Source organism: Lissotriton helveticus, chromosome 5_1 (assembly GCF_964261635.1).
Source record: "Lissotriton helveticus chromosome 5_1, aLisHel1.1, whole genome shotgun sequence".
Lineage (NCBI taxonomy): Eukaryota > Metazoa > Chordata > Amphibia > Caudata > Salamandridae > Lissotriton > Lissotriton helveticus.
Window position 1 is genome coordinate 160,172,776 of NC_136065.1, and position 26,531 is coordinate 160,199,306.

The following is a 26,531-nucleotide window of genomic DNA, read 5'->3' on the forward strand; positions in this document are numbered from 1 at the left end:
CGCTTATTGTGCCACTCTTAAGGGCCCTGTATTCTGACACCCACACACTACCTTGGCAGGCTGAGTGTCTTGGTGCAAAACAAAACAGAGAGTAGACATGGCACACATCCCTGTGTGCCATGTCCACAACACCACTGCCCTGTCATACCTCAGTCACTCCTTGAAGCAGTTGCTCAATGGATGATTGACAATTCACTAAGGCTGAACGGCGAGAAGACAGAGATCCTAGTGTTCGGTGGGAAGGAGGACATCTGGTCCGCGGAATGGTGGCCTTCATCCCTGGGAGCTTGCCCTGTACCCACGGCCCTGGCTTGGAACCTGGAAGTCTTGATCGATCCGGCCCTTGCGATGGGTCAACAAGTGAACAGGACAATATCCACTTGTTGGGGTATTATCAAGATCCTGCGGAAAGTCAAACATTATCTGTCCCTGCAAGCCCGCAAGCAAATTGTGGTTGCATTAATAGCTTCCCGGCTCGATTATTGTAAAGCCTTATACGTAGGAATAAACAAGGGCCTGTTACAGCGACTACAAATTGTGCAGAACGCTGCGGCTAAGTTTGTGCTGGACGTGCCCAGGCGCTCGTCAGCCACTGCCGCTAGGAAATCCCTGCATTGGCTTCCGATTGAAGCCAGGATTTCCTTTAAGGTTTTCTGTTAGATTTATGGGGCCCTGAACAGGAATGGGACGGGAGGAATAAGAGACCTGCTGGTTCCGTATGCCCCCTCCAGAAACCTTTGTTCCTCCAAAAAGGTCTTGTTATCAGTCCCCCGTGTTCGAAGAGCTAAGTGGGGAGGCAGGGCTTTCTCTAGCCTTGCTCCGAAACTGTGGAACACTCTGCCCTGTGAAATCAAGTCCCTGCCATCATTGCAAGCCTTTAGAAGGGTTCTGAAGACATGGCTTTTTGCCAAAGCCTACCCTTAGTTTTGGGATCTGCCTTTTTTGTGATTTTTTCTTGATAGGCGCCTTGATGCCTCCGGGCTAAGTAGCGCTATATAAGTTCTCATTCATTTTCATTTCCTCTAGCTGGGTGCCCTATGCCAGTGGTGTGGGCACAGGTGCATGAGCCCTGTGCCCCTACAATGCCCAGGTTCATTCCTGGGCACTGTAAGCGCAGTGCTGCCATTTAAGAGTATATGGTGGTGGGATGTCGTCATCACGAACTCCACAGCACCATAATGGCTACACAAAAGACTGAGAAGTTTGGTATCAAACTTCTCAGCACATTAAACCCTCACTGATGCCAGTGTGGGATTTAATGTAAAATGCACGACAGAGGGCAACTTATAGTTGCCCCCTGAAACTAACCCACAACCAGCGTCCTGACTGAGTGGCTGCCTAGGCTGCCACACAGCAGACATGTTGGGCGATCCCTGGGTAGAGAGCCATCCGCTCTCTTGGGCTTGCAACAATGCACATCCTGGGACGAGGGGCTAGGTCTCCTCCCCCAGGATGGACAGGGAGAGTTTCAAAGGCTGCCGCCTTTGTGAGCTTCTCCAAGCCACTTGCTGTACCCAGCAACTAACCCCCACTCTGGCGGGAAGACAGGCAGGAAAAATAAAGGAAGGGAAGGGGGTGTGCCAGCCTCTGGTGGAAGAGGCGAGGTAAAGCACAGCTCCGGGCTCCCGCCATTTTGAGAATGGGGAGCCCTGCCCCCTCCCACAGGAGAGGGACAGGATAGGGGGTGTACTCACCCCAGGACAGGAACCCATTGGTCCCTGCCCTTACCCTACCTGTAATGCCCCTAAATTTAGTATTTAGGGGCACCCTGAACCTTCCTTCCTCTGATCCCGAAACAAGCAAGAAGATCAAGAAACAAGAAGACCTGCAGTGCAGCTGCTAAGAAGAGGATGACATCAACTGACTTGGCCCCAGCCCTACAGGCCTGTCGACCCTCGAACCTGCTCCTGCAAAACCCCGGCTCCTTCTGTGGTCAGCAACCTCAAAAACCCTGTAGGGCCTGACTACCTTGTGACTCTACCAAGACAGGGACTCCCACGAGCAGTGGTTCTGCTCAAAAAGCAACACCCCTGGTGCCAGCCAGGAACCGCAAATCCAGCACACACTGCACCCGCAGAGCCCGGCCTCTGCATGAGTGAACAAAGACCCTGAGGACGTCCCCCCGGCGATTGTGACCTGAAATCCAGTGCCCAAGGACCCTCCTCAACGACCCAGACGATGCAGCCTCACAACCAGGGACCCCTCCAACCGTTTTCCATTGAATAACATTGAGCGCCCGACGGCTCAAAAGCACCCTGCACCCAGCCGCCCGAGTGCCCCAGGCCGTGCAACCTTTGTCCTAATCTACTTCCCCATTTGCCCTGCACAAGTGACCGGGAGCCCAGCTCCCACAGCCGCGTGGCCTGGTTGCCAGCAGCCACCAACCGAAAGCCCCCTGCCTCTCATAGGATAACATTGGGTCCAACTACCTCTGCACCCGGCTGCCCCTGTGCCACTGAGGGTGTACCAACTGTACCTGCCTGACCCTGGGAGACCCCTGAGTCTATGCCCAGAACTCTGCCAGTCGAGTACTTACCCACTCACTTTTCTTCCATAGGGTAACCTTGACTGGTTTCACTCGAAAAGTGTGGGGTTTTGAAACTTTAAAATATTCATCTAAAATCAGCCGGACAACAAATTCCGATTTACTCACCTGTTATCAGGAGAGAACCCAGTGCTGCATCTTTTAGCCCAGCACTGACCCTGAAAAGTAATTTAAACCATACTTACCATTAACTTGAATTTTCTTCCATAGGAATCCATTGTACGATTTTCACCAGAAAAGTTACGTGAAGTGTCGATTTTCAAAAACGACAAATATTCCTTAAAAATCGCCTGTATGACTTAAACGCATTCTTTCAATTGTTTACAGGAGATGCACCAGGGCTGGATCCAGGATCAAACCCTGAGTTAGAAAAAGTAACGATAACACTACTTACCTGCTAAGTGAATTTCCTCCCATAGGATAACACAGGTAATTCTATGTGAAAAAGCTTCTAAGTGTCAACTTAAAAATACAATAATATTCCTTAAAAATCACTACTGTAACCAAAACGCTTTTACTTAACTATTTACAGGAGATGTCCCAGGACTGAATCTAGGATCCAGTCCTGTGGTTAGAAAAGTAATCCATAAAGTAACTAATTGCACTTATCTAGAAATTCCCATTGACCTCAATGTTGCATTGTGGTTGAAATTGTGTTGCCTATTGCAACAACTTTAACTATTGTAATCAAAAAGTCTATTGCCTATTTGAAAAGTATTTAACTAAAGAAACTCATTCTGAGAAAGTATATTTTGATACCTTGTTGGTTCTAAAATAAAACAACCATATATTTTTGAAACAAAACAATTGGCCTAGAGTTCAGTTCTTGAGTGTGTGAGACCATTTGCTGACTGAGTGTGTACAACAAATGCTTTACACTAACCTCCGATACTGCCTTACTGCTCGACCAAGCTACCACTTTGGAGAGTAAGGTTATATCTAACTTTAGCCTCTGCCAAACCTCTGGGGACTGTGGACTCTGTGCACACTGTACCTTACTTTGGTCCAGTATATACAGAGCCACTTTCTTACACCATTTTAAATTGTATTTCTAATGGAATGGAAAAATTACGGTTTCAGAAACTATGACTAGTAGGCAAACCCTAGAGCTGAGTAACTGCACCCAAGTTCTGATGTAAAAGAAACACGATATGTCTGAGTTAAGCTAGCCGTTTAGTATCCCAGGAGCAGCGCCTACTAATCAGGAGCTGATAGAATCTGCACTGACGTCCACTGACCAGCCTTCAGAGAATGATGCTAAACAAAACAAACCCATGATCCCTGTTCAAACCAAGAGACAGAAAAACGTGATAGGAAGGCAAGAAAAGACCTTCAATGTATAGTGAAAGAAACCCCATGCAGTGACAGACTATACCCCATCTTTGAGGCTAAGCAGGAGTAACAAGACATATCAGTTGTAAGCATCCCAACAAACCCGACACGGTAATCGAGGAAAAGCTGTCAAATTCAGATTCATTAGACACATCTCAAACAACAGATGATACAACATATAATCTACAGAAGGCATCTGAAAGTGCCCAGACTCGAGCTAGCCCTGATAAGAGCTTGGAGTTTGTAAACAAGGTGAAACACTCCCGGCAACACACCCAGGGTTTACGAAGTAGATAGTACTGTGTCCCTTGCAACAAAGGAAAAATCACACCATGAATCTACTTCTACATGTGACTATACTCCTTTAACATCAAATAATGGAAGTGATAATAGCAAAGAACTCACCCAAGGACAATCACCTGGTGGTCTTATAATTACATTAAAAAGCAAGGCGAGAACTACCTTGACGCCAGCTCTGACCAGAGGCGCTTTGCCTCACACGACTGCCTGCCTCAATCTCCCCCGCCGCCGCTTGTAAAATCCCGCGGCCGCCGAGTGGGGAGAGTGCTTTCCCAGACACCGGGTCTCTTGCCTACAAACCCCAGCCTGCACTGCTGCAACACGTGGACGCCGGCTGTAGCGTCCGCGTCACTTGCCCGCGCCCGGAGGCGCCTATCAACGAGCCGCTCCTCCCGCGTCGCGGGACGCGCGCGGGCTGAGCCCGGGCAGAGGGCGGGCCGTCTGTGGCCGTCAGGGGCCGACCAGGGATGGGACGGACTAACCCCCTTGGATTTGCTTCTTGAAACTGTTGTAGTACCTGCTGCCTGAAAAAGAAAAAAAAACTGTCTGACTTTTGCTGGACCTGGGTATCGTATTAACCAATAGTAAAGCGATCCTTGATATAGGGGCCTATAGTCTTGATTTGTTTAGTAACACACCCCACAAACTATTGGGAGGGTCGGATATGGCTACCAAACCAAAAACTCGCTCCAACAAAGGCAACCCAGGAACCCCATTGTCAACAAAACATGGAGGTTCTGAGATAAGCAATGTAGCGATGCATAAAAATACCCCGACTGTCCTTGATTTAATGTTACGGAAAGTAGCAGGGGAGATAGAACGAACGGAGAAGCGTATCTCAACCACTTTAATGAATTTGCCCCTGACTCCCATACAAATTGCAGATTTAAATCTTAGCGATACCCCAGATATTGGCCCCCTAGAAAAGTCAGCTGAAACGATACCCTGTGCTCAGCCAGAAGTAGGGAATAATGATCAGAGAAGAAATGGGGAAACAAAACTCCCAGGAAGAGAGGAAGAAAAAGTGGTAGTAAGAGTACACGATCAAACACGAGGAAAAGATGTAATAGAGGTAACGAGTGTAGAACGGTGGCGGATGAAGAACTGATAATAGAACCTAGATTCCCCTTAAACCCACCAGTATGGCTTGATGCCGTAATCTTAGACCTGCAAAAACATCTGGAGGCATTCATATCTAATCAAATTAAACCCTTAGTAAGCAAGTTAGATAAAATTAGCAGTGAACTGTACAAACAGGGTAAGGCCACTGATACTATACTTGCTAAACATCTAGATAAAGTAATGCCAGCAACAACCGTACCAACCCCTGCAATTAACAACTGTGTTAGCACTGAGCAAAGCATTACTGTGCAGGTGCATGCAGAGCCTAAAACAGCTACAGAGGTGGGGGAGGGAAGGGTACAAGCAAATGGAAATGTGGGTGGGAAAACAGCCCAGGGACAAATAATACAAAGGCAACCACGTATACCCCCCACAAGTAATCAAACGTATACTTCACATCTGAATAGGGAGCCGAGTGATATACCACAGGATCCCTTACCCCGTGTAAACTTACCACCAGAAGCAAGCCCCTATGTTGTTATCTTTGCGGGGGTACCAGAACTTAGAAAGGGGCAGAGGGAAACCTACACAAAACTCAAAAGCAAAGTTACCACTTGGTTAAACATACACAGACCACTGCAGGGGGGGGGAACCAGGAGAAATCTTACACCTACGCAGGGCAAGTTGGGTTGGCTCCAGAAGAAAGGATATAGAAGGTAACTGCATCATTGCAAACTTCAGAAACCCTAAGCTAGTGGAGTACATTGTAGACAACCACAATAGAAATGTAACAAGCACGATAAGGACAATGCCACTAGGGTATTTCTATCCCAGGAAATCAGTTCTACAGCAGCCACCATTTAGACAGGTGGGAAGGGGAAGGCCAATTGAGGGGCTCTGGGCAATGCTTAGGGAGAAAGGTGCCCAACCATTATTAAATCAGGGTGGGCCTCAGTGGCTAAATAGATTTAGTCCCCTACAATCCTTGAACGAGAATGATTGACTACAAGGAAGGGCACAAAGCAAGGAAAATGATCGGAGGGGGGCAACTGCTGAATGTGAGATGGAAGCACTAGAGGGGGAGCAAACTAAGGAAGTATCAAAATGTACTCCCATTGGGAAGGTGGAAAGAGATAGGGATGGGCAAGTAAATAGGGCTAACCCCAGGCTAACCAAGCTGGATGCGAAAGGAGTAATAGGATTAGGTGGAAAGCTGAACACCATGTCATGGAACATAGCGGGCATAGCAGGCAAATTTGAAAACCGAGATTGGCGGAACCAATTAGAAGGGTTCCATATAATAGCCTTGCAGGAGACATGGGCAGTTGATCCCTCGCAGTATCAAATAGAAGGCTATAAAGGCTTTTTTGTGCCAGCAAAGGAAAGCAGAATGGGAAGAGCAAAAGGGGGGCTAGCCCTCTATGTCAGTCTAACCTTAGAAGGTCGATGGTCAGCACCAGCATGGACGTCACAAACACTACAGGCATTAAGGTTCCAAGGTAGAGGGCTGAGGTTATTTGTACTCAACGTTTATAATTCAGGACCCGTAGAAGGAGAGAATGCTGTCCTGCAGGAGATAGATGAAAGACTGATTCAAGAGTCAGAACAAAAGACAGGAGGGGGAGGACCAATAGTAATATTAATGGGAGACTTTAATTGTCACCTATGCCAAACCTTGTCATCTGCTGGCACAGGATGGGACTCCTGCCCTTTAAAAAATGGTCCGCACTTTGAGCATAATAGTGAGGGTTCACTATTAACTGCACTAACAGAAACCCACTTATTAGCTCATACCATTGAACTGATTGTCCAAGAGGTGGAGGGTACGTACGTCCCAACATTTAAAGGGAGAGGTTGCTCCACCATCATAGATTACATTATGATATCTTCCTTCTCTAAAGCGAGGATTACTAAGGTTAGCACGGAATGGAGCACCTTCAGTGACCATAACCCCCTAACCATGGAAATATCATGTAATATTGGGGGGGGGGTAAAACTAAACCAGGGGACACTAGCCTGCAGCCAACAGATCGGGGGAGAAGACTCAGGTGGGCAAAAATAAATCCCCAGGAATTTTATAAAACCTTAATTCAAAAGGGTAGCAAACAAGTTGAGGAGTGTTTGGACCTCCAAGTTGAAGGACCCACTTTAGTGGCAGTGTTCAGGACCCTGACAGAACTGGCCGACAAACTATTGAAAACTAGGGGGCCAAGAAAAGGCAATGATCAACCAAGATGGTTTGATGCTAGTTGTTCAAAAGCACTGAGGAACCTAAAACTGTCTTTAAAAACCAAACCGAGGGACAAGGCTGAAGTGGCCAAACCCAGGCAAACCTATAAATCGAAGGTGAAAGCAAGAAAGATCACCCTACAAGCAGAAGTTTGGGCAGACCTGCGAGAGGCAGGTGAGAATAGGGATTTTACAGAGTTCTGGAGGATAGTAAATAGACCGTGCTTTCAAGACCACACTGCCCCGGTGATAAGTACAAACATCCTCCCTGAACAATGGGTTGCTCATTTTAAGGGCCTTTATAGCGACCCTAATGCTGAAGTCAATGAAGGGGCCTGGGAAGGTACCCGAAACTCCGAATCATACCTCTCATTAGAAGAGATAGTATTAGCAATTAATGGGCTGACCCCAAACAAAGCACCGGGGCCTGATGGCACTCCACCAGATCCATATAGGAGTAATATAGATCTCTGGGCCCCGATTCTAACAAGGGTTTTAAACGCAGCCATTAGTTCTGGTCTACCACGCTCTTGGTCCACCGCACTGATCGTTCCGATATTTAAGAAAGGGAGCAAGGACGACCCAAAATGCTATAGACCGATCTCATTAATTGACGTGTCTGCTAAAATACTTGGCAGTGTAATTCTGAATCGGCTGATGGATTGGACAGAAGAGCACCGCACCTTGGTGGACGTTTAGTACGGGTTCAGAGCTGGTAAGTCGACCAGTGATCAGTGCCTAAACTTATACCTGCTAACTGCTAAGTATACTAAAGCTAGCAATGGTACGATTTACATGGGTTTTATGGATCTAGCGGCAGCCTTCGACAATGTAAATAGGTCAAAACTGTGGGCAATGATGCTTAATATGGGCATTGAGGCGGGGCTAATTAATATTCTAAAGGAGTTACACTGGAATACGACAGCTGTGGTCCGCTATAATCAGGAAGGGGGATGTATAGAACAATTTCCATGCACAAAAGGAGTAAGGCAGGGGTGCATCCTTGCCCCCTTCTTGTTCTCACTTTATATTAACGCCCTGGAAAGTGCACTAATTGCCCTAGCGGTGGATTGCCCCAGAATAGGATCTTGTCAAATCCCTGTACTATTGTACGCGGACGACACGGTCCTGCTCGCCCGGACACCAAGGAGCTTATTAAAATTGGTGGACGGATTTGCTCAGTTTATGGCCAGTTTAGATCTGTGCGTAAATTTGAAGACATCATTCGTCATGATGGCCGGGAAAACTCCCTCAAAAAAGTTTGTATACAAAATAGGGATACATACGCTGGAGTCAGTGGACACCTTCCCGTATCTGGGCCTTTTGATGGATGGGTAACTCGAATTTAATCCTCTTGTGATGGAGCATTGCACAAAGCTAGTTTCCTCGAGTGGTGCAATATTAAGTTTTGCAAGTAGGCTAGGACGATGGCGCCCCGAACAAATTATGACCATGTATTCCTCAATTAGTGTAGCAAAGGCCCTATATGGAGCAGAAGTGTGGGGTTTCAGGGACCCTAAAAAACTACAATTAGCAGAAGACAAATTTTTCCGCAGAGTATTGAAAGTCCCACACTCCATCCCTGCTGAAATAGTGCACACGGAACTAGGGACCCAATACATCTCAGACCATGTCAAGATGAGGCCAATTATGGCATGGATAAGAATATGGTCCAATCCAGAGGCAGCACTGACTAGAGAGATTATTCTGGACTGCCTGCATAGAAAGAATGGATTAAAAATCCCGTGGCTAAAATATGTTAAGAATGCTCTAGAAAGTATAGATGAGCACCTCCTCTTTAATGACCCTGTACCGAATTCTGCTAGATGTAAAGCAAGGGTCAAAATGCTGCTTGAAGAGAAATTTAAAACTGCTAGATGTGATGCTGATATGTTGAAAGGATCGATTGCAGCTCATTGTCGAGTCAGCAATGGGGAGGGAATGGAAGCTTATCTGTTCCTGATGTACAACCAACATGATAGATTTTTATTATGTTGTTTTAGGCTCAATCTGTTACCTAATATTTTAGCGTATCCCTCAGGTTTTACTGTAACGATTGAGCAGAAGGGTGCCTGCGGCTGCGACAATAGGTCTCCGCAGGACACCCTTAATTTTGTACTTTTATGTTCTTTTTACCGGAATCCGAGGCGCAGATTTTTGGTTGAGATCCTCAGGAAACAGAAATTCCGCCAGGCAAAGGCTGCATTACTCTTTTTGCAGAAAGCTAGCGATATGTATACTCTATGTTGTATTACTAGTTTTTTTAAAAGTGGCACTAAGGTTGAGGAATACAAGGGATTAGCAAACATCTGAACAGGAATATTACCTCCCCATATGAAATGTATCCCTTACTTGTTTCGGTCTCTCTTTTTTAATGTCAAAAAGTTCAGAAATGTAATTTAATGAATTTTTTAATGAATTTTTTAATTGTATAAATTGTACTTTTATGATGGTTTTTTACTGTCGAAATAAAGATTAATTGAACTGAACTGAACATTAAAAAGCAATGATCACAATAATAAATCATACAAAGCCGCCTGGCAGGACCGCTATCCATGCAGCAACTTCCAAAGTGATAGGATAGCAGTTAACATTACAATGCAAAAAGAGGGGGGCGTGGCTAGCCGGCCATGATAGCAGTCGGGTACTGCTAGAGCTCCGGGACTGACAAGGGCATTATCCTGACCATCGGCACCTTGGGACCCCACAGGGACGTGGCGACGGGCGGGGGAACACTAGCAGAGCCCAGCCGTGCCTTTGTGACCCGCTGAAGAACGAAGGAGGTCCCGTAAAATCCAGCGCTGCTCGAGTGGGCCTGTTGTGGTGTGGCTGAGCCGAAGCCGGGAGCCACAATGAAAGCCGAGGCCGAAACACCCGAGCGGAGCGACACCGGAAGTGCCCGGTCCAGAGTTTCTAGCCCCACCTGACTATCATAGGAACTCCCACCTAGTACATACTAGACACAAGAGAGACCTCCCGATTGTTGATTATACTGAAACTGCTCTAGAACAATACATAGACATCAATAAAGGTGTCTTTCCCTACTTAGGTACTGTCGTGAATAGTAAACTGATACGTAGATTAACCAGAACACTTGAAGCAGTAGTGATTGAGACTACCTCTGCTCTAGGTAACTTAACCGAAGAGCAATCTTTTATGAGAATTGTCGTGCTCCAGAATCGTCTCGTCCTTGACGTCATACTGGCCGATAGGGGCGGAGCATGTAGAGTCATCGGATCTAGTTTCTGCATTTTCATTCCTAATAACGCGCCGTCTGTTTATTCAGCTATAACCAGACTCCATAAAATTGCCCATCTGTTACACCAAAATCCAGGCACCTGGACATGGTCCGGTTGGTTTTGGAATATAATTTCCGCCTGGGGATGGAAAGTGTTGTCCTTTCTAGGTATTGCAGTAGCGATCATATTCAGTTGCTGCCTCTGTATACAATGTGGCCCTGCGATTTGCGGCATTTGTGCTACCTCTTGTATTCCTAGTCCCAAGTCCCGTTCTAAATCCAGTTCCAAGAAAATTCGAGACGAGCAAATGATACTGTATGAAATAATAGATGGTATCATGAATATTGATGTTTCCTGATGGAAACGTAGTGACAAGGAGGGAATGTGGAAAAGTAAATTTTGCCATGTTCTGTGTCCCTACGTGTTCCACATCCTATGTTATGTGTGCATGATTAATATGCATATGTATTCCCCATGTTTGATTAAAGACGCAATTACAGTTGTGTCCATCTCTAGTATGCCAGTTTCCAGTTCTCGTGAAAGCTACGAGTATCAGGCCTATGTAAAGTTACGTTGCCACGTTTCTCAGTGTGCACGTTATTTCATTGAAAAGTCCCCGTTTCTAGGCCTCAAAAGGGCCCGGACACCAGATTCAGCTCCTGTCTCCTGAGCCCTCGCTGAGGAGCGATACAGCCCCCACCTGTATTCCTGACCCTTCACTTACTTCCTGCCTCACAGTGCCCGGCCCAGCCTGGCTCTGCCTGCTAGTCTGCCAAAAGTATGTTATGATTCTAGTTATCAGTCCAGCCCTCCTTCTCTGCATTCCTAAGCTACTGAATCGCATCAATAGTTTCCGTCATGGTCTAGCCTTTACGTCTCCATGTAAGAGAAATACTGTACTAATGGTCATTTAATATTCTTCAACACGCACTACATGTAGAATAATGCATGCACCGGTCTTAGAGTCTGTTAGCCTTTACCCCGATAACTTTTGGATTCTATCAACATGTTCTCTAAACATCAGATACTAGATAGTGTTTAGGTACATGTCGCCCTGACTCTCCAGACTTCAGTCTCTGCTCCTAGCGCAGAAGTCATAGCCCCCAGCTTCTCCTAGTAACACGTCATTGTCAGTTTACGCGCACCACTAGGTTAGAGGTCCCGGCTCCTTAGGTAGCCCCCTCCATGTTTCCGCCCCATTTATGACATATTCTGTTACGTTTACATCACATGTCTATGTATACGCCTCCTGTTACACCTACTTTCACCCTTATCTTTCGCGACTGTTACTGACCCCACCCACTGCTCCGCCTATCGTATGTATTGTAATGAAACTGTTTTAGTATATATACTTGTGCACTGTTATTAAATGTTACGCCGTCGTCCCCGATTCCGATCCTGCCCCCGGCAGCGCTGTCATTCTATTCCTGTGCAGGTTGTCCTGTTCCTGTCCTTTATGCTGTATTAAACCTGCAAACTCCTACTACCTCGAATCTTGACTCTTATTTATTGAGCTATCTGTAACTACTATATCCAGTCAAAAATAGATCCGGTATTATTTATTTATATACCACATAATGGCGCCCGAATAGGGACTTGCCCTTTCCCCACGCGCCGGAGAAGCCACGTATGCCCCCTGATCCTCTGCAGCCGTGACGGAACCATACCGTGCACGTGCAGATATTTCTGCTTCAAGTATCCCTCAGGCCCACGGAGGAGACGGAGGTTGCGGTCCAGCATCCAGACGAGGCGGTGGAGGAACGCGGCGAGTCCCGACCAGAGCCCAAGCAGAGAGTCCAAGGTCCGAGGTATCCGGAGGCCCACCCGTAACAGAAGTCCGAAGTCCGTGTCCGTCCGGCGTCGAAGCAGTCCAGTCCAGTCCGAGGCCTTCCGTTCTTGCTGCCCGGTGAGTACCGTTGCTGGGGTAGTATCTAGACAGGGTCAACCTAATTGACTCTGGTCCATGGGTTTGGTGGTACACAGACCCAACACGAAGTGTCCACTCCGGTGGATGCGGGTCCTGACGTGTCTCTTTATGAGACCGGTAAGTTCGTACTGTTTTAGCAGTGCATCTAGTTTCTGTTCTAGTCAGTTCTGTTCTCAAGAAAATTCATGTATTCTGTTTTCAGTATTCCAGGTAGTATTTTTGTCAAAACTGTTATTCTAAATGTCATTCATGTATTTTAATGTCGTGGTATGAAAGTGGTGTAATTATCGTGTTTATTGTGTATTGTATTGTGTCTAGATTACAGTCCAGTCATGCCGTTGTTTTCCAAACTACGTCAGTTAAGAACTAGAAAAGGTCTGTTAGAAGAAGCAGTTCCTGTCCCGCCTAGGGACAGTCCAGGTCATTTTATGTATCAAAAGCATGGCATAAGTGCCATATTATATCTAGATTTATGGGTAGAGTACACCAAACAGTTAGAAGAAAAGTATAGATGGCCGTATCAGGTACGTGGGATGCCGAGTGCATCATGCGAGTAGAAGAAGCATTATGGAAAAAGAAAGCCAGACAGTCACAGAAAGATGCCATCGAGTTATGGCGCAAAGAATCTCATAAAAGAACCGAAAAAGAAATCAGAAAGTCAGAATTAAGTAGAGAATCCTTAGAAAGAGCGCAAGAAAGGGAACTAATCGAGATAGGTGAGCGAGTTAAAACCGAACAGTCAGACAGACAGAGGAATGCCCTCATTAAGGGTATGTATCCTCTTCTTGCCGAGGGCTTGCCAAAAGCGACCCCGGAGGCATCCAGTAATTTTCCGCCACCATTAGTTCCGACCAAGCTACGTCACAAACCGACCGCAGCTGATATTTTTATCTCGTCCTATTTGGACGACACAGTCCCGGAATATGCAAATCCTGTTCCACCAGCTCCTGTAAATAATGTAACTCCTGCTCCTCCAGTCACCGGGGCACCTGTTGCAGTACCTGCTACGGTACCCCCGGTCCAGCCCATAGTACAACTTCCCGCCACATCAGTCACTCTGCCAGCACGAAGAGTATCAGTCGACGATTCTAGTTTAGGGGCCGCAGGAGGAGGTCCTCCTGGTACCCCGCCGCCACACCAGCGTGTAACGTTAGTCGAGTTACATGAACGTGCGTTACAACGTACGCCCAAATATAAGTCCGTTGCAGAAATCCGACGAGCTCTTACTGAATGCCGCTATGATCCAGTCGCAGGCGATGATAGTACGGTTATATATTCCATACGTGTAAGACGGGTGACCGGGTATTTGGACACCCTACCGGATATGAAAGAAGATCTAGACAGAATATATCGTTTCATCCGTACAGGGGATGATCCAGAAAGTATTGGCGAAGCCATGTCTCAAAGGAAAGCTGAGATCCAGCTCATGATATTAAAGTTTCTGATTAATTGTTTAATAAGGGAACAAGATTATCCGACCAAAGATCCGGCCGAAATGAGAACCCTGACAAGGTGGAGTGATAATATAGCCGAGGGTAAGCACAGAACCATCAGTAGTATAGAGAGTATGTACAAGAAAATTCGTAAGGAAATAATAAGGTTACACGAACAACGTAAAACAGCACAAGTAAGCGAGAAAGAGAATGACTCTTTTACTGAAGAGGTAGAGGACGAGAATACCGCCAGAATAGCGTATGTAGGTAGAACTAGACTTTCCTACCGACATTCACGCCTGGAACACAAGAAAATCTTTCATCATCCAGCACCGGAACAAGGTTCTCTAGAACAAGTAGTTCAAGCTACCGATCACATTTTGAAATCACGAATCGGTTATAGTGAGATAAGTACCATGCATGAACAAGAACTAGCCCGATCAGCAGTCCGATGGACTACTGATTCTACCACTTTTCCAGACGAAATAGTGGCACAAATGTTTCTGAAATTGCCCCCAGCCGAGCAGCGACTGGTGGGTATGTATATGATCCAGCACCAGCACCTCATCACTCTGTATGAGGGTCAACATTCTGATCCAGGTCCGTTACATGATGTCCTGAACGAGTTACTCCAGTATAGATGGAAAGGTTTAGGTACCGATTTAGTTAGTGTCATTCTAGAACAGCGCCACAAATATAGTATGTTTTTAAACCCGCATTTTGTTCATGTCTCACCTCCAGAAAGTAAACCGTTTTACATAGATAGACAGAATCCGTTACGAGAAGTACACCCAGTCAGGACAGCAGATGGTGAAATGCAACGAGTATTTGTTTACACCCCGATTACAAAGATGGAACTCTTAGAGATGAAGAAATTAATTCCTTGTCATGACAAAGATCCAGCAGGGTTCCACCGAGAGTTAAAAGACATGCTCCGTATGGGAGAATATACGTATCCAGATATTATTAAAATGTTAAAGGTCCTGTTGCCCGCAGGGGTATACGAAAAACTCAAGGAAAAAGAATGGGAGGTGGGAGAGAAAAAGATCGATTGGGCAGTTCTAGAAGCTGAAGATAAGATACGAGTACCAGGTACCGGTCTTGGAGAGAAATGTAAAGAATTACCAGAACTGTTAATACAAGTTTTGCCCAGATTATTAGCCACTAAAAAGGAAGACTGGGATGCAATCTCAGCCTGTAAACAGAAACAAGATGAAGACACTAGTGATTTTTATTCTAGATTTGAAAAATGTTTCATTATAAACAGTGGATTGAAGACGAGTAGCGAGTCATACCCTCATCTTTTTGTTACTAAATTAGTCGAGAATTCAAGTCCACAAGTTAAGAATCGAGTTTTGAAGGTCGAAAGTACATGGCAAGCTAGTACCCCGTCCCAGATGTTACAGATGCTCCAGTACCACCAGAATAGAATCAGAGAAGAGCAAGAACACGAGAGAAGACGTATGAAAGACACGAAAATGAAAGTACTAGTTGCACAATCTGTTCCACAAGACAGTCAGAAGAGGGGTCCGAATCAAGCCAGTCATCCTGCAGCTCCCGTTAAAGGGACATGTAATTATTGTAAACAGCCAGGTCATTTCATAAACGAGTGTGCAGTTCTGAAACATAATATAGCTACCGGTAAGACTAAAGAAAGACCACGTCCGCCTAGACAAGAACAAGTTTTACAGACTTCTCAGCCACAGAATGCACAACAGACAGTTCCAGCACCGCAGCCTATTGCTGCAACACAGCATGTTACACAGCAGATGTATCAGTATGCTCAGTCCGAGTATCCAGAGTATCAAGCATACTCATGAAACAGCCTAGAGAGGGAGGTAGGCTTGCCTCTCATCGAGATTCCTGTAGATCAAGAAGGTCCCTATATTCATAGTCAAGTACTAGGGAAAGACAGAAAGTTTCTGATTGATACAGGGGCAAGTAGGACTACCATAAGTCACGCCGAAGTTCCAGGGGCTCCGCTCTCAGGCTCTAGAAATGTTTCCCTTGGATTTTCAGGAAAGCCTATTGTAAACGAGATATCTAAGCCAGTTACTCTAGAAGTAGGTCCATTGTCCCGCACTACTGATCTATTACTTACGAAGTCATGTCCAGAAAATTTGTTAGGCATTAAGACACTGAAAGAATTAGGTGCAGTTATTTGCTGTTCCCCCGAGGGAATACGTTTGTTTTTACGTGACTTCAAGGGTCACTATGTATTACGAGATTTTGATCCAAGATTGTCTAATGTTCCGCAGCATCTATGGGCGCAAGGTCCAACTGATGTAGGCTTCATGCAAATCACACCCCATCGTGTGACTCTCAAGCAAGGTATAGTCCTGCCACGAATCAGACAGTACAGATTGCCACCTGAGGCTGTAGCAGCCTTATCCAAAATTATTGACGAGCTCATGGCTCAAGGAGTAGTTGTAGAAACTGACTCCAATGTATGTAATTCTCCGATCATTCCAGTCATGAAACGTACTGATCCAAATGCACCCCCAGTATATCGATTAGTGATTGACCTTCGAGAACTCAATAAATGTATTATTCCCCAGTACCCAGTTGTTCCAGATATTTCTTCCCTATTGACAGCCATTGATTCCGAAGCCTCATTTTTCACAGTAATAGACCTCAAGAACGCGTTTTTCAGTGTCCCCATTCATCCAGACAGCCAGTTTCTTTTCGGATTTTGTTTAAATGGAAGGAGCTATAAATTCACACGAGCTCCTCAAGGTTTCACAGAAAGTCCTAGTATTTATAGTCAAGCACTTAAGAGACAACTAGACAACATTCACATGCCAGCTGACACTGCCCTGCTCCAGTATGTCGATGATCTACTGATCACAGCCCGTTCTGAACGTTTTTGCGAGCGAGCGTCACTTACGGTTCTGTATTTCCTTGCCGAGATGGGGCACAAGGTGTCCCCTTCAAAGCTTCAATTCTGTGTCCAGCAAGTGATCTACTTAGGCCACTTACTGTCCAAGTGGGGTAGGCAGTTGACACCCGACCGTATCCAGTTAATAGCGAGTCTTCCTCAGCCCAAGACCCAGAAGGAGGTACGTGCTTTTATCGGCCTTACTTCTTATTGCAGACAATGGATTCCTCAGTATGCATTTCTAGCCAAGCCACTGATACAGTTAACGACACAGGAGGCAGCCGTATCGACTGTCCTCCCTTGGACATCTGAACATACACTTAGTTTCAATGAGTTAAAGAAAGCTTTATGCCAAGCTCCTGTTCTAGCTACACCGAACTACAGTAAGCCTTTTACACTTTTTGTTACAGAACGTGATGGTACAGCATTATCTGTTCTCACACAAGATCAAGCAGGACAATACAAGCCCTGTGCTTATTTTTCGAGCACATTAGAACCAGTAGCCCAGGCTCTGCCTGCGTGCCTCAAGTCAGTTGCAGCCACAGCACTAGCTATCAGACAAAGTGATTCCATAGTATTAGGACATTCCTTGATAGTACAAGTTCCACACTCCGTGGAAGTTCTTTTAAACCGAACACAGACTCAGCACTTGACAATTGCACGTTTAACAGGTTATGAACTGACACTGTTCCAGCCACACATAGAAATCAGACGCTGCAACGTTCTAAATCCTGCTACACTGTTACCGTCAGTTATTTCGAATCCTGCTACACACGACTGTGTGGAAGTAGTTAATACTATGACTAAGCCAAGACAAGATCTGACAGATATTCCATTACCAGATCCTGACCTGACACTTTATGTGGATGGTTCATGTATGAGAACAAGTACAGGAGAACTAGTAGCCACGTATGCAGTGACTACTGACACTGAAGTTATAGAAACACACCGTATTGACACCCTGTCTGCTCAAGCAGCAGAGCTAGTTGCTCTGACTCAAGCCTGCATACACGCCAAGAACCTGAAAGTTAATGTTTACACAGATTCACGCTACGCATTCGGAGTCGTACACGACTTCGGAGTGCTCTGGCAGGAGAGAGGTTTCATGACTTCTCATGGAACCAAGATTCAGCATGGTCTCCTTATTCAAGCTCTGTTAGATGCAATACATTTACCAACATCTATTGCTATCATGAAATGCAAAGCTCATACGAAAGTTACTGACATTATTTCCCAAGGTAATGATCTAGCAGATCGAACAGCCAAGCTTACAGCACAGACTCCAGACATGTCAGTTAATCCGACACAGACACATACTCCAGATCCGACTACTTGTATGACAGTTAAGGACCCCACTCAAGATGTCATAGATATCCAGTTACATGCTACTCCCGATGAAATCAAGAAATGGTCCGAACAAGGAGGGGTTCAGACAGATCAGGGATGGGTGACGAAGGGTAGAGCCACATGGTTTCTCCCCGACTCTATGGTTCAAGTCATTATCAATACCGCACATAGTCCAGCACATTTAGGAGAAAAAGCTATGTTAGACAGTATCCAGAACATTTGGTTTAACAAGCATTTACGAGCTGCAGCCAAGCAGAAAGTCCGTACCTGTATGATATGTTGCCAGTTTAATCCAGGTAAAAGTGTCCCGGTGGAACAAGGTGGATTCCAGCCCCCTGACCACCCTTTTGAAGTCCTCCAGATGGATTATATTCAGATGGAGCGATGTCGAGGTTTCAAGTATGTCCTTGTAGTTGTATGCGCTTTGTCCAGGTGGACAGAAGCATATCCAGTCCCAGATTACACAGCCGCGACCACTGCCAAGCAGTTGGTTCGTGAATTCTTCCCCCGCTATGGACTCCCTAGGGTCGTATATTCTGATAACGGCCAGCCATTCTCATCTGAACTGATGAAACACGTTTCCCTGTTGTTAGGATACCAGTGGAAGTTCCATTGTGTACGCCATCCTGAAGCAGCCGGTCTAGTAGAGAGACATAACCAGACCCTGAAAATCCGCATTGCTAAAGTCTGTCAAGAAAAAGGTGTAGACTGGTTAGTTGCTCTGCCAGTCGCTCTGTTTTATATGCGCATGGTCGCACATTCCAGATCAGGTCTGTCCCCGTACGAGGTCGGATTTGGCCACCCCCCTAATATGTGGGGTACACCTAGACCCCGAAGTATTACAGATGTTTCAAGTAATATGCTGACAGATTACCTAGCTTCCTTGATGTCTGCCCTACACTCTTGTCGTTCACAGGTTGCCGCCGCATTTCCAGACAATACCGAGGTGGCACCGCATGAAATCGTTCCCGGAAGTCTGGTTCTCGTAAGGAACTTTGATCGTTCAAGTCCGCTGGAGCCCCGCTGGAAGGAGCCCAAGCAAGTCCTCCTGGCCACCCGTACTGCCGTCAAACTGGAAGGCAGGAAGGGCTGGGTGCATTTGTCGCATGTAAAGAAGTTTTATGGACTAAAGACTGTTTCCAAGAACATTTCCAAGGATTGTCAAGATTTTAAAGACTGCCAAGATACTATTCTTTTTTTTTTTTTTAAAACCTTTATTTGAGCAAGCAGAAACGTACAAGGATGGGCCTACAACCACACGGGCCAGCCGCTAAAAAGGAGTAGACACATATCACATAAGCCCGCAGAGGTAACCGTCAATCAACAATGCAATACTCCACATTAAATACAGGACCAAAACAGGTTTTATATATATGAAAGAACAAACATACAAAAAGGCGAGAGTGTATCACTGAAGGTCAGCCCAAGGGACGCAAGGGGGGGACAGCAGCGGAGGTGCAGTAACAATATCCTAAGTACTAAGGAGTATGGAGCGGGGGGGGGGGGAAGGGGGTAGATATCAGGAAGAAGAAGGGGGGGAAGAGCCGGTGACACCAGCTCAGTCCCTATATGAAGATTCCGGGAACGCTAGCCTAGGGAGATAGGGTAATCTCGACAGTGTCCACAAGGGGAGGAGTACAAATGTCGCCACGGTATTCGTTCCATTGACCCCACACCTTCACCCATGCCCTGGGTCTACCCCTGGCCACATAAACAGTTTTCTCACGGAACATGGACCAGTCCATATTATCCTCCCATTGCGCGAGGGCAGGGGGCCTGGAAGCCCCCCAGAGTTGCGCAATATCTCGCTTCGCAATCATATAGCCCAGGGTGGCCCATCTAGTCTGTGCCACCGAATAGTCCGTGGGCTCCCAAACATTCAAAAGACAGCGACGAGGTTCCGGTCGCAAGGATATCCCCGTCACCACAGTCATCAGATCAAGCACGGCCACCCAATAAGCAGCCACCATCGGGCACTCCCAAAGAATATGCAGGAAAGTAGCACGCAAACCACATCCACGCTTACACAGTCCATCAGAGGAAAAGCCCATCACCATCAGTCGCGGTCCCGTCACGTACACCCGATGAAGGATCTTCAATTGGACCAGACGGAGTCGAGCCGGTATAGCCACCTCCTTCGGAGAGGAGAGGGCCGATTGCCAATCCTCATCATCAAGTTCCAACCCATCTCCCATCCACTGTTCCCGAAGTCGGGCCAATAAATCAGTCCGATTGTTGATCAACTTTTTATAGATCAGGGAGATAGTGCTATCAGGAAGATGTCCGTCAAGGATACGGTCTTCAAGTGGGGAAGAGTCAGGCGGAATCTCACCAGGAGCAAACACCGAAACCAAAGCGTGCCTGATCTGTAAATAACGAAAGAATTCCCGACTACTCAGGCCATAGTCAGCCTGGAGGGCCTGAAACGGGCGCACAGAACCCTTAGAATATACATCCCCCACTTTAGAGATCCCAATCAAGTCCCAACGGTCAAAACCCTTGGAAGACCAAAGACCGCCCAGACGTTCCGAAGCATAAAGAGGCGTCGCCAACGTCAAGCGATCCTCCCAGCCCAGGCTCACATTCGCAGCACGCCACACTGTCAAAGCAGTCAAAGTAGGTCCCACAAGATGGCGCCCAGCGGAGCGAGAATAGAGTACTCTATTAAAGTCACCTCCCGGAAGCTGAAGTTTATCCATCTCAAACGCCGGATTACGACCCGGAGAGAACATAGCGTGATTAATAGCGGACAAATGGGAAGCCCAGTAGTATCTCTTAATATCGGGGAGCGCCATGCCCCCATCGTACCACGGGATAGAAAGTTTCGCGAGAGCAATGCGCGGTCGCCCATCCCAAATAAGTTGCCTCTGAAGGCTCTCAATCTCCCGAAAATAGGTCTTGGGGATAGGATCATAATAATTCTGGAGAGCGTAGAGAAACCGCGGTAGTGACATCATCTTAAACAGGGCCGCCCGACCCAGTGGAGACAGGGGAAGTTTGCGCCAGCGGGCAACGTCCAAACGGAGCCTAAGCAACGGGGGAAGGAGATTACGATCAAAACGAAGGGACGGATCCAAGGTAACGAAAACCCCCAAGTATTTGAAACCATCCCGGACCACCTGAAGAGGAAGTCTACTCGGCAACGGAGGCAAGACACCAGATAAAACGTATACACAGGATTTAGACCAGTTGATGACGAGGCCTGAGTTAGCACCAAAGGACGCAAGAACGTCAAATAAAACAGATAAAGACTTGCGAGGGGAAGTAAGATACAAGAGGATGTCGTCCGCATAAAGCGAGACGCGGTCTTCGAAGTCCGGGGCCCATCGAATACCTTTAAGGGACGGTTCCCAACGGAGCCAGGCCGCCAACGGTTCAAGAGCGAGCGCGAACAACAGAGGGGACAAGGGGCAACCCTGACGGGTACCCCTGCCCAAGGAGAAGGGGGTCGACACTCTACCGTTCACTACAACTTGCGCCAGAGGTTCCGCGTACAACAGTCTAACCCAGCTAATAAACTCGCACCCGAATCCAAATTTCTCAAGTGTCGCCCATAAATAGGGCCACTCCACAGTATCAAAGGCCATGGAGGCATCCAGGGACGCCAAAATGGCCGGTTCAGTCAAAAGCCCCGCCCTCGCCAGCGCGCCGTGGAGGCGACGTAAATTCAGAGCAGTGTTGCGATGCGGGATAAAGCCAGACTGATCCGGATGGACCAACTCCCCAAGAACCGAAAGGAGACGGGTCGCCAAAAGTTTAGCCAACACCTTAGGTTCAACATTTAATAGGGATATGGGCCTATACGAGGAACAGAGGTCACGCGGTTTACCCTCTTTGGGAATGACGACGATTGTCGCCAGACGCTGATCATAGGGAAGCATGTTCCGCTCACGAGATTCTAGAAACATGGCGCGGAGATACGGCGCCACCTTATCGGGGCATAATTTGTACAACTCAATAGGCAAACCGTTCGGGCCCAGTGCTTTGCCCGAACGGAGCGATCGAACTGCATTGGCTATCTCATCATTCGTAAAAGGGGAGTCCAAAGCAATACGGTCCAAGTCGGTGACACAGGGCAAAGTGATATCACGCAGAAGAAGGCGGGAGTCGGCTACATCCCTCACAGACACGGGAGCATATACCACACGGAAATATTCTGCAAAACGATCAACAATGGCGGTCGGATCAATCACATTCTCACCACTCGCAGACTGAATCACGGGCACCACACGATTAACTCTTTCTTTCTTGTCCAACCACGCTAGGAGTTTGCCCGCCTTGTCACCCACATCGTACAATCTGCCCTGCTGCTCACGAAACATCACCTTTGCAGCGTCAGTGACCAGAGATTTATATGCAAACTGTTTTAGACCCAGGGCATGGAGTTTGTCAGGCGTGACACCAGATTCCAACTCGTCCTCCAACGCAGAGATCTCCCCCTCAAGGTCCACCACCTCCTTCCTCCCTGCCCTCTTAGCTTCAACAATCAAGGAAAGGGCCTGTCCACGAATCACAGTTTTAAAAGCTTCCCACAGGGACACAGCCGAAGAGACCGACCCCTCATTTTCCAGGAAATATGCATCCATGGACTTGAGCAAGAGGGTACGAGTCTCAGGGGAGGAAAGATACCAAGGGTTAATGGGAGCCACTCGGCCCGCCGCCTCCACCCCAACCTCGAAACGGAGCCAGAGCGGCGAGTGATCAGAAATACCCCTAGGCAAGTGTAAAATCTCACGAACCGCCGATGATTGGGCTGCGGGCATCAGGAAATAATCCAGCCGGGACAGACTGCCATGGGCCCCAGAATGAAAGGTGTATTGGAGCTGAGTAGGATGCAACAGTCGCCAGCAGTCCACAAGGCCAAAGGTATCTAAAAACCCACCCAACCACTGCTGAGCCTGCGGGGTATCTCTAGGGGGACAGCGATCGTGAAGGCCGGAAAGCACCGAATTAAAATCACCGGCAAGAAAGAGAGTGCTATCAGGGAGATCCAACAGAACACGGCCCAAGTCAGTAAAAGTAGAGGCCTGCAAACCCGGGGGAACATAAACATTGAAGAGAGATAGGGTGCGGCCTTCATATCTACCCACCAGGACAGTATATCTCCCACGGTCATCATGAATCACCTCATCGATAGCCAGGGGGAGGGAGGTTCGAACAAGAATACCCACACCCCTAGATCCGGAGGTAAACCCTGAGTGCGCCACAAGGCGGTAGCCCCATCTATTCATCGCATAACAAACATTACCAATCAAATGGGTTTCTTGCATGAAAACAATGTCCGGTGACAAACGTCGTATACATTTTAAGACCACACTGCGCTTAATACGATCTCCCAGGCCATTAACGTTCCAGGAAAGAAATTTCAACCCTCTACCCCCCATCCCAACCACCCGAGCCAAAACCCCTCGTCCATGAGCTAGACATCAGGAACAGCAGCAAACACAGGAGCAACTCGCCTTGAAAACAACACACAGAAAAGAAAAAACTTCCCAACCCCCCTCCCCCAAACTGAAGAGAAACACCCCCCACCCTGCACCCCTGCAAAAAGCTAAAGAGCCACCCCAACCTGCAGTGTGCCTGTCGCCCAAGAACCCCTATTCTACACAAAGACCCCGGAGGAGGAAAGGTCTCCGTTCCATCCACCCCCCGACCTCAGCAAGAACAAAAATAACAAACGAAAAGACAGAATGATCACAATGTAGAGGGACGCCGGCCAACACTCCTGAGAATGTATTCAAAATAAGACATAAGAGCCGAACAGTTAGATCTCCACACCACCTTCGGCACCGCCAGGGTGAGCGGCGGAGTCTGTCTCAGGAGGACAGTCAGGCAATGAGTCCAGCCAGTCATTAACAGCATCTGGCCGATCAAAGAAAAGGGTACGTTCATTGTATTCAACCCGGAGTCTAGTGGGAAAGAGCATGGCGTAACGTAGGCCCCGATCCCGGAGACGTTTCTTGGCACCACGAAACTCCATACGTTGTCTCTGAACCTGTTGGGAAAAGTCCGGGTAAAAGTTCACCGTAGCATTCTCAAAGGCCACCGGGCCCTTCGCCCGCGAGGCCTGCAGGATAGCGTCCCGGTCTCTATAATGAAAAAGCTTCGCTACAATGGGTCTCGGCGGGGCTCCCGGCTTGACTTTGCCCCCTGGAACACGATGTGCACGTTCCACCGTGAAAAATTTTGTGAGACCAGAAGGGGCCAAATGGTTCAAGACCAGATCCTCAACCAGGAGATCCACCGAGTGGGGTTCAGGGTTTTCCGGTACACCAACCAGGCGAACATTGCAGCGACGCGCCCTATTTTCAAAGTCCTCCAGGCGACGGGTCATGAAGTCGTTCCCCCGACGGAGATTTCCAATCTCTGTTTGGAGCTCCGAGACGTCATTCGTAAGGCTAGAGGATTTAATATCCAGTGATTGTACCCTCTCATTCGTCTTGCCGAGGTCAGCACGAATCAGATTCACCTCGATAGCCACGGTGTCAAGTTTGTGGGCCAAGGCCTCGTACTGTAGGCCGATGGATTCCCTCACACCCGAGATGGCGCCCATGATATCCTGTAAGGAGGGCTCCGCCGACTCTTCCAAAATTCGTTCAGACGCAATACTAGAACCAGGCAGGGCAGCTCCGGGGGACCCCTTAGAATGGGTATAACGGTCCATGACATTTGATTGAACTGGAGCTCCGCGCAGAGGTGTTTTCGTCTTGCGCGTCTCTCTGTCCCCTCTGCCCGCCATTTTGAAGATGCGTCACAGGACAAGCCACCAGGTCCGACGGGCCCGATACCCAAAGTACAGGATCAAAAGTACAGAAAAAGGGGGCACAACTCGGGTAGAGGTCGCCAAACCAGCAAATAAGTCACATGAAAGCCCAACAGCCGATCTGCCTCCAAGTCTCAGTCGCAACACGACATCCACAGCCGTGGCCCAAGTCGGAACGGAATCGAAACCGAAACTTAGGAAGGGGGGACCCACAAGGCCAGATCTCCTGCCGTTGTTGTTCAATTGCAGGACGGCTACAGTACCGCACCCCGTCCCGGGCGCACCTCAAGGGCGGAGCCCAAAAGTTCAGAGCACCATATCTCAGGAATACGAGATCCAAATCGATTTCTGAAAAGTGCTAGGGTAATCAGCCAAACGCCCCCTACACGAATTCTTGCAAGAAATCAGGATTCAGCCAGGATAAAATGTCGGGAGCGGCGAGGGTCCGGAGAGCGCTGTGCTCAAGCGGCCATCTCGGATGCCCGCCAAGCTCCTCCTCCAAGATACTATTCTTAAGGACTGTCCCGCAAATGACATTGATCTAAAACCCTCCCTGTTAGAGAAAACTCCGCAGCAGGAGTATAAGTTGAAATTACGGTCTAGTAAAATAAGTCAGCCAGTTTGATTGTCTAAGTCCTCCCCTAGGTGAAACGGTTAGACAGGTATCTGACATGTATATAATAGACCCCCATAGAGAGAGAGTTAGTGAGAACTCTAAAAGTTGCATTATTATTTTATGTTTTCTGCTATATCTCAGCCTTATGATTACCTGCACGAGTTATGCATTTCATTTATGTTTTCCAATTTCTCATGTAAATATGTTTTCTAATGCTACAGTAGAGCATACGTTTAGTGATCTGCCTCCTCATGAACTATCCTATCGTCTTGCTATGCGAAATAATTCCTTTATCCGCATGTTACATTATTCACACCAGACCAGCAATGCCACTAATTGTTGGGTGTGTGGTCGACTCCCCCCTTTCCAGACACCGAAGGGAGTTCTGCCACTCTTTCCTTATCCATTTTCACATAACGGTTCATGTGGAGCATGGTCCACGTTAACGTCATCCTCAAATGATATGTCCTTCCTGAACTGTACATGTTTTCCAGACAAGCAAGGTCTTCCCCACAGAACAGGGTTAGATCTAGAAAATGAAGTTTATAATTTGGGTAATTATTCTTCGAATTTTATGGTCCTGAATGTTCAGTCTGATTCTACTCCAGACTTACCTGCTATGTCAGTACTACCAGTCAAAGGCGAATTATGTGTCAGAAAGAATGGTTCCGTACATGTAGGACATAGTGATTGTACTACTATTGTCAAGTATAGTGACAGTGGGAAATCTATTTTCAAAGCTTCACGTCATTCTTATTTTGTTTGTGGTCAGACCGCATATGTTCGTCTGCCCCTCGATTGGGAGGGAACCTGTTACATTGCATTCCTACTGCCACCAGTTTTTCTAGCCCCACCTGACT